Genomic DNA, 8350 nt, shown 5'->3' with positions numbered 1-8350 from the left:
TTATGTTCTGTGGCATTTATGTGTTGTACTAATGATGATGTGTGTTCTTTCTTCTGTACTGAATTTTTATGTTCCTCGATGCGCATACTCATTCTTCTGTTGGTCTGTCCAATATATGTTGAAGGGCAGGAAGCACATGGGATTTCGTATATACCTTGATCTTCTAATTCTATTTTGTCTTTAGGGTTTCTCAGAATACAACAACACTGTCGACCAATCAGAATACACCTTTGCTTCTTTTCATAGAAAAACGTCAGTTACGATCACACAGTTTGCCCATAAGCACCAAACCGAGAACTTCAGCCAGGAGATGATGAATGCGATTTCGTTGAAACGTCGCTACTACCCTTTTAAGGATATGTTTACAATTACATGGGAAGAAACCCGAGATATTAACTGTACACACATATATACCCGTGAAAACTTACATAAACAAATATATATATATATATATATATATATATATATATATATATATATATATATATGTATGTATGTATGTATGTATATATGTGTGTGTGTGTGTGTGTGTGTGTGTGTATATTTGTTTTCTGAGGTTTTCGCGGGTGTTTGTATGTAGGTCTTTGGTTATTCGGGTTTTCTCCTGCGTAAAATTGGAAGTGTCTTGGCGACCTTTCGACGAAGTCTCATTTGTCATCTTCAGCTTCGTGCTTCTAGGAGCAATGTGTGATCGCAGCTGTTTCTTCCTTTTAACTGCCAGTGGGGGTGTGAACTGATTGGGTGGGAACTTGGCTGTGTTCTGATTGGGTAGAGGTGTGTTCTGATTGGTTGGGGGCTTGGCTGTGCTCTGATTGGATGGGGGGTTGGCTGGGCTCTGATTGGATGGGGGTGTGTTCTGATAGGGTGGGGACTTGGCTGTGCTCAGTTTGGTCTGAGTTGAGGGGGATTTGAACTCGTGACCTGCGTAACTGCTGTTTGGCTCCGCGTTCGTGAGAAAACCTGAATAACCAAAGACCTACATACAAATACCCGTGAAAACCTCATTCACAAGTTTCTGGGCCTTTTCTCTGCTGACAAACTGCAACTCTGTGTTGCTCTCTGGGAGAGTTGCAGTTTGTCAGCAGAAAAAAGGCCCAGAAACCTGTGAATGAGATTTCACAGAACCTAGGGCTGTAGAACAACTAAGTTTACGTAGGTAAAACCTGGCTAGAAAGAATATGCACATAAAAGCCTACGAAAAAGGAAAAAAGATATATATATCTGTATGTCTTCTTAAGTTTTCGCGGGTGTGTGAATGCAAAAAATTAAAATCTCAGGTGTTTTCCCGTGTCATGTTAAATAAGTTACTTAAAAAGTTTAAAATTCTGGTTAAAATCCCAGCTTAAAATCTTCTAAAAGTTCTTACAGAGCACTGTGCAAGGTCCTTTAAAACCTTAGCTAAAATCCTACCAGTACCTTAAAACTTTTTCTTTATAGCAACGTTTCGACTGGCTCACAACCCTGTCATCTTCAGGCTCTTATCTAGTTTAGAAGCTGTGGGTGTGTTGCGAGGTCGGAGCTGTCGCTTTTCTATGTTTGCTGCTGCTGACGTATGCTGGTTAGCCTGTAACTCTGTGTTGTGATTGGAGGACAGCAGTTTTTCTTCCTGCTTCCTCATCCTGGCTGTTTGGCTACGTGTCACAGGCCCAACCTTCTCAGGTTCTCTATTATTATCTGTCTGCTGTAGAGAGGAAAGGATTCTGGTAGGCATCACAGCACCCTTGATTGTTAGTTGGGATCTCAGCCTGTCTTCTGTCTCGATCCTCTCTCTCTCCCTATTGCTAGTCACCCTCTGCAAAGAAGGAAGAATTCTGGTAGGCCTTACAACACCACTGGTTGCTTGTTGGAATCTCTGCCTCTCTTCTGATGTTAACACTCGAGTTTCTCTCAGTGCAGGTCCCCAAATACTTGATAACCTAGAGGCATCGTCCCGTCTGTTCATATTCTGCGGCCTCTTTTCAACCTTATTGACCATAGCAGAGTAACTGAGTCAAGGACAGGTTTCTTCATTGTGGAAATTCAAGCAGGAATAAGAATTAATACTGTATCACCAGAATAGAAGAAATTCAATAGCAGCAAACTACAGTCCAACCTGTATACACATCTTCCATTAAAGAATATCAAGCAAGGTTTCTATTATTACGTCAATCAATGCCCTGCGAGAATCATTTGGATGCAATCAAAATGTACAATGCATTTCAGTAAGTTCAAGGAAAGATTTTCAAAATTGTCCTTAATAGCAATCCACCAATTTACTTCTATGGCAAACCTATCCTCCAGTTGAATTGTTTTTATAACATCCAGTCCCTAAAAATAAAAGAGAGACAATTTATCATTACCGAGAGTACATCAGTAATGCATAAATAATTTATGATAGTCTGGGATAGTTTAAAAGTTATTGAATAAGAATGGAAATGCAGAGTCTATCATAATAACAAGGAAAGCAAAAGATAAAATTTGAAACAGGTATTGGCTGCATTTTTTCCTGAAGTCTTAAAAATATGTAGCTATCCCTATCCTTCTAAGGAATTCTGTTTTTCATAGGAATACATTTTAAATCCTATCTGCTTATTACCAAATATTTAAAAATATTGTGCCCCCTTTTTATTTAAAGGCAAAGCACAGGGTTAATGCATAATAATTTAATATATATTCTATTATCTCAACAGAAGGACAACTCTAAAATGTATCTTTATGTTCTAATAATTTAAAAGTTCCAGGACAATGTTAAGCATTATTCTGTTTTCTTGGAAAAAATAAATGTACCTTGTTTGCCCTAAAATAAGACATCCCCTGATAATAAGCCCAATCGGGCTTTTGAACAAATGTGCTAAAATAAGCCCTCCCCGAAAATATTTAAACATTTAAGCATGTACAGCTGGTCCCCGCCATTTCCTCTGGTTAGAGTTAGGGAGACAGAGCTGGAAATCAGGTAAGACGGCAAGAGGAGCTCCATCTTGCTCCACGCACCCCAAAGTAATAAGACATCCCCCAAAATAAGGCCAAATACTTATTTTGGGGTTCAAAAAAAATATAAGACAAGGTCTTATTTTCAGGGCAACACCGTATGTAGGTGTGTGTTCTGTTGTGATGCCACATCTTGCTAATTGAGGAACAGACTGAAACTCTGCTACAAAATATTGTGATTGGGATTAGAACAGAAAATAAAATTGATTTTATTGCCTTTATAATAAATGTTATAACTATGCTGATTTTTGAAAGAGTACTTTAGTTCAGTGATTGATGTGCTCCTCAGATGCACAGTGAAATGGAAGCTTACTTCTGATTTTTTGAGCACAGCAGTTGTTTCACTTCAAGTACAGACTTCTGTGCGTGAGTAGTGAATAAAAATTCCAATAACTTTTATCAAATGGAATTGGTCAATTGATTGAAATTAGCACCATTTTGTGGATATGAACCAAGTTGATACATTGATCATATCCATATACACTTGTTAGTATGCTTACCTTCCAATCATGTATTCAGTATTTTCTATGTTCTGTCATATCCAAAAATATGCAGGTGCTGTGGCTCAGTGGCTGAATATGATCCTGGAGATGGTCTTTGCTCCAGAAATTTGAGTCCTAGCACTGCACGGCAGGTTGAGATCCTGTCATTTGCCTCAGCTTCTGTCTACCTAGCAGTTCGAAAGAATGTTCTTTGCAAATAATTAAATAGGTATCACTTCGTTGGGGAGACAAGTTGGTGGTCCATGCAGGCGGTCAGATTCCTGCCAGATCTAAACCTTCCTGGTTGCAACATCTGTTTGTGAGGTGGATCTGGTAGAATGATGTGGCCTTGGATGACCCTGCAGGAAGAGCCACTCATCTTTCTTTCTGGTGCGAAGCTAGCTCGCCCTCCTGTGGCACACCTTGGGAAGCGTGCAAACATGTACCACACCAGAGCTGGTAAATTGGTAGCCAAACTACTACTCTGCAATAGCAGTGTGGCTAATATAACAATACCATACACTATATAAATAATATATCCAAAAATTATGTTTGGTAGGAAATTTTGAAAACAGCTAGAATTATAGTTCAAGTTTTTGGTGACATCATTCAGACCTAGAGATTTATTTTGTGCAGGGATGGGAAAACTGCCCATCATGGACCATAAGTCAGCTCCAGCAGGCAGCTTTACTTCATATTGCTGAATTTTGACAAAAGTCTGAATTTGGGGAATGTCAGCATAAGATGAAGTACTATTTCACTTTCTAGGGAACCAGTGGAATAAATAATAACTAATTTTATTTCTTTTAAGAAATAGTTATTGGATTGTCATGCAAAGAGAACTACCGTATTTTTCAATCTATAAGATGCACTCCCCCCCAAAAAATGTGGGTGGAATTGTCTGTGCATCTTATAGAGTGAATATTGCATCAGCTGGGGTTTGCCATACCTGGGGGGAGAGAGTTGGTATGGCCATGGTGACAGGCAGCAGCAATCCCTGCTGCCAAGAACCGCTGTTTGGCAGTATTCCGGGAGGCTGATCCAACCGCCAAGCAGCTGCTCAGCTGCAAAGGCTCCAGCATTTACAGAGGTAGGATTCAGCCAGTTCAGCTGAACTGGTTGTTCACTTTGTATGTACAGTTTGGAGAACTGATTGATCCCACCACTGGCTGCCCTGGGCACACTATACATCTGCCTGTCCTGCACAAGTTGGTCAAGCAGTTTGCCAAGGACGCCCTGCTATCGACCACCACCCCATTGCAAGTGCGCCCTTCCCAGCCTTCCTGGTGGACTGTGGTACTAGGTGAGCCCTGAGATACAGAGAGAGAGAGGCATGAAGGGATGACACTTAGCTTCCAGCACCGGAAAGGGCAGGCAAGGGAAGCAGCCAGGTTGCCACCGCCTTTCATTGGAGTGCATGTAGCGAGATGCATCTTGTCATCTTGTCATCCCTTTTCCCCCCATCGCTGAGCACGGGCTGGCTTCCTGTCCCTCACTTAGCCATTGATGCAATTTGGGGATGGCAGGTGGGGAGGGGTGGGAGGGGGAGGAAGGGTACCCAATTCTGGTTCTTAATACTGTTGTTGATTGAAATGGTTGAAATATTATTCTGCTATATTTTATTAAATATATTACTACACCATTTGGTTCAGAATACTTTTTCTTGTTTTCCTAGGTGCATCTTATGGTCAGGTTCATCTTATAGTGCAAAAAATATTGTAGTTGCTTTTATTTTATTGAACAAATTTGTGTAATGCATTGAAGGATCAATTAATGATTTTGTGTAAAATTCCCAGACATAGATTACTCATTCCATTTAAAAAAGCCCACCCAATTTATAGTATTACTAGCTTATTTGTTGCTCAAAAGTCAATAATCAGGAAATATATGGGAAGTTGGAGGATAATCAGTTACTTGTATAAACCAAGAAAAAAATTGACCATCTTCTTCCATCTCCTTTTTCATTATTTTGATTAATTAAACTTCTGACAATTTAAAAGACTATTCCAGCAGCCCTGAGCTCATTGTAGTTTGAACAAGCAAGATTTTAACTTCATCTCAGTTCTCTCACCTTAACCACCCTTAATTGTATTTACACATTGCATTTTAGTATCTGCAAGACACAAAAAGCACACTAGATGGTACTCTTGTCACACTGGCAATCGTAACTCTGCTTTCTTTCTAACTCCACAAAATGCCACTTTGAAAAAAAGCCTTTGACATATTCATAAAATCAATGCTATTGTTGTTACATTACCAGAAAACAGTTTCTCATTTGGAACAGAAATGCCTGATAGTTTTATAATGACTAACCTGAAGCAGTTGATTCCCCTGAATCTTCCTTCTTCATTAATATGATGCAGCAACAGATATTTTTCCTTTTTCTTAAATTCTCAAGAAAAAGGTTTAATTATAACTTTGGAGTTATAATATGTCCAGCATTCATTAATATTCATGCTCAAGTTGTCAGTTATGTCTTTTATAAATCAGTCTTTCATTCCTGCAGTGTTGCAATTCAATCATGTCAGGTGATCCAAATCACCTATGTTTAGAAAAAAGAAAGTTTTAATTCTGTGTATTTTTCAAGCTCCACCTTAGAAAACAAATAATGAAGGGAGGGGATTTTAAAACTATATATAGCCCATGGTTCAGGGGTGAAATCCAGCAGGTTCCGACAGGTTCTGGAGAACCAGTAGCAGAAATTTTGAGCAGTTAGAAGAGCTGGTAGTGGAAATTTTTAGTAGTTTGGAGAACCAGAAAATACTACCTCTGGCTGGCCCCAGAGTGGGAATGGAGATTTTGCAATATCCTTTCCCCAGGAGTGGAGAGAGAATGGGGATTTTGCAGCATCCTTTCCCTGGAGTGGGGTGGAAATGGAGATTTTGCAGTATCCTTCCCCTGCTATGCCCACCAAGCACCAAGCCCACCAAGCCACACCCATAGAACCAGTAGTACAAAAATTTGGATTTCACCACTGCCATGGTTTTTAAAAAGGTGAAACAAAATTTCTTCAGGTAGACAAGGATTCTTTTAAGGGTTGATAGTACAATTCCTTTTTAGCTTCAGTGTCCAGATATTCTTTACAACTGACAGTCATTTATTTCAGGAAGCTGTTTTTTAAATTTATGTAATTTAACTATTTCTCTCTCTCTTTTTTTTGTAAACAAGTTTTATTAAAATTTTTCTTTCATCATACATATTTTATGAACAGAGTGTTGACTATCTTATACATTTTATATATATTAATCTTAATCTATTCCAATTTCCCCATTTTTTCCAATATCATCTCTTTCATATAGTTCTTGATCACAAATTAATCATTTTTTACCATATCTTGTTATTTCAACTTCTGCCATATTGTTCTTTTTTTTTCCAAAGTCCATTTTACATGTTTCCAATTTCAGCCATAATATTTTTTCCATACTTTTTTGTCTTATCTTAATTTCTTCTTAATACACAATACATAAACAGTATCACTATCCACCCTTAATTCCTAATCTCTTACAATAACATCAATTAATTATCTTATTTCTCCATTACAGAATATATTTCTCAAAATCCCCATCCCACTTTTTAACATTTCAACTTTGTCTCTTAATTACAATTGTCTTCAAAATTAAACCAAATTACCATTTCACATTTCATCTGCTATTCTGTTTTGCTATAAGCAATATACATCATCATATTCAAATCTTACATTAAAACCCTTTAACTTAATTGACCATCCACATTTTTAATTATTTTTCTCTGTCTTGTTCTTGAATTTTTCTTTGTAAAGCAGTTACAAACAAAGCTATAAACATAAATAATTATTTTAATGAACATTCATTTCATTCATTCATTCATTTATTAAATTTCTATACCGCCCCTCTCCCGAAGGACTCGGGGCGGTGAACAGCCAGGATTAAAAAACATACAATATAAACATTAAAATACTTTTAAAACATAATTAAATCTATATTGGCTTCCCCCAATTTAAAACCCCTTACCCATAAAATTAACCAATTAAAAATTTTAAGCCAGCCCGGCTTTCTGAAATAAAAAAGTCTTCAGAGCCCGGCGAAAGGTCCGGAGGTCCGGGATCAGTCGTATCCCTGGGGGTAGCTCATTCCAGAGGACGGGTGCCCCCACAGAGAAGGCTCTTCCCCTGGGGGTCACCAGCTGACATTGCCTGACCGATGGCACCCTGAGGAGACCCTCTCTGTGGGAGCGTGTTGGCCGGTGGGAAGTTATCGGTGGCAGAAGGTGGTCTCATAAATAACCGGGCCCTAAGCTATGGAGCGCTTTGAAGATGAGAACCAATACCTTGAAGCGCACCCAGAAGACCACCAGAAGCCAGTGCAGCTCACGCAGGAGAGGTGTTACGTGGGAGCGCCATGTCGCCCCCATAAGTACCCGTGCGGCTGCATTCTGCACCAGCTGGAGCATCCAGGTGCTCCTCAGGGGGAGCCTCATGTAGAGAGCATTGCAGTAGTCCAGGCGGGAAGTGACGAGGGCATGAGTGACCATGCGTAAGGAGTCCCGATCCAGAAAGGGGCGCAACTGGCATGTCAGGCGAACCTGATAGAAAGCTCCCCACTCCCTGTGATGACATCACAGTTCCCTAGGAATCTGTGGACAACAGGTTGAGAATGACTGTTTCAAGGATTTTTCTTGTTGCCTTGAATAGCAGGTTTGTTTTGAGATAGGTTGACCTTTAAATAATTGAAGACTCTTGTGACAATGTATATTTGTGACAGATTTTATGCTACATAAAATCAATTTAACAGAATAACAGAGTTGGAAGGGACCTTATAGGTCATCTAGTCCACCCCCCACCCCCAAGCAGAAGTCTCTACACCATTTCTGATAGATGGCAGTCCAGTCTCTTTTTGAAAGATTCCAGTGATGAAGCTCCACAA

The 8350-nt window shown here is 39.3% G+C and overlaps 1 long non-coding RNA gene across 1 annotated transcript; it reads right to left on the bottom strand.

Annotated features, from left to right (window-relative positions):
* Window positions 1-2260: 2260 nt before the first annotated feature.
* Window positions 2261-5981, bottom strand: LOC117654876 (uncharacterized). The gene is made up of 3 exons (XR_004588425.1): window positions 5763-5981; window positions 3468-3637; window positions 2261-2307 (listed from the first exon to the last, which is right to left on the bottom strand). It is a non-coding gene; the product is annotated as an uncharacterized LOC117654876 (long non-coding RNA).
* Window positions 5982-8350: the final 2369 nt, after the last annotated feature.

The sequence above is a fragment of the Pantherophis guttatus genome, chromosome 4 (genome assembly GCF_059756535.1).
Source record: "Pantherophis guttatus breed Tessera chromosome 4, ASM5975653v1, whole genome shotgun sequence".
Classification (NCBI taxonomy): Eukaryota; Metazoa; Chordata; class Lepidosauria; order Squamata; family Colubridae; genus Pantherophis; species Pantherophis guttatus.
This window is presented reverse-complemented; position numbering and strand designations above follow the sequence as displayed.